The sequence below is a fragment of the Saccopteryx bilineata genome, chromosome 7 (genome assembly GCF_036850765.1).
Source record: "Saccopteryx bilineata isolate mSacBil1 chromosome 7, mSacBil1_pri_phased_curated, whole genome shotgun sequence".
Lineage (NCBI taxonomy): Eukaryota > Metazoa > Chordata > Mammalia > Chiroptera > Emballonuridae > Saccopteryx > Saccopteryx bilineata.
In genome coordinates this window covers 36,148,852-36,149,545 of record NC_089496.1, presented here as the reverse complement: position 1 = coordinate 36,149,545, position 694 = coordinate 36,148,852, and the positions used below count along the sequence as shown (strand labels likewise).

General features: G+C 28.5%; 1 non-coding gene across 1 annotated transcript; it reads left to right on the top strand.

The window, feature by feature from the left end:
- The first annotated feature begins 353 nt into the window (after positions 1–353).
- Positions 354–477, top strand: LOC136311397 (small nucleolar RNA SNORA28). The gene has a single exon (XR_010726785.1). It is a non-coding gene; the product is annotated as a small nucleolar RNA SNORA28 (small nucleolar RNA).
- Positions 478–694: the final 217 nt, after the last annotated feature.

The following is a 694-nucleotide window of genomic DNA, read 5'->3' as shown; positions in this document are numbered from 1 at the left end:
AGAAAGAAATTGATAATAAATAAAAAATGGTCTCATTCATTAACAAACTTAGAGATGAAACAAATATTTAAGATATACAATTTTCACCTATTGAATTGTCAATTCAATAAATATTATTCTCCCTGGATTTAGGGTGGGTAGAAAGAAATGGGCACTTTTACATATCACTGAACATTATCAAATAGAATATTTTTGAAGAGCACTTGGTATTCACAAATGTGCTAAAATGTACACAAACAATGATCAGAGAATCATTATCTGTATAATATTTTCAGAACTTACAACTAAATAAAAATATAGAATAATTTACGGAATAAATCCAATGGCCAATTAATAAAAAAGAAACAAATTGCAAGCAACATTCTGTGGCAGATGCAAAACTGTCTGACACAATTTGAGCTTGCTATACTAACAAAGTCTAACCTATTCGGGTACTCTCTCCTCCATGAGACAAACCTTTATATAGACTTAGACAATGTAAAAAAAAAAAAAAAGAAAAGAAACAAATACAATAATGAGCTAAGAAAATGCATTGTTCATACCTGTTAAATCTTAAAATACGCTTTATCAATCAAATTTTTGTGATCTTAAAAATGGCAATACTAAAAGTGATACAAGCAGGACTCACACACTTCAGGTAAGTTTATATGTGAAGCTCTAGAAAAAATTTGGCATAATGTATCAACCATCATTA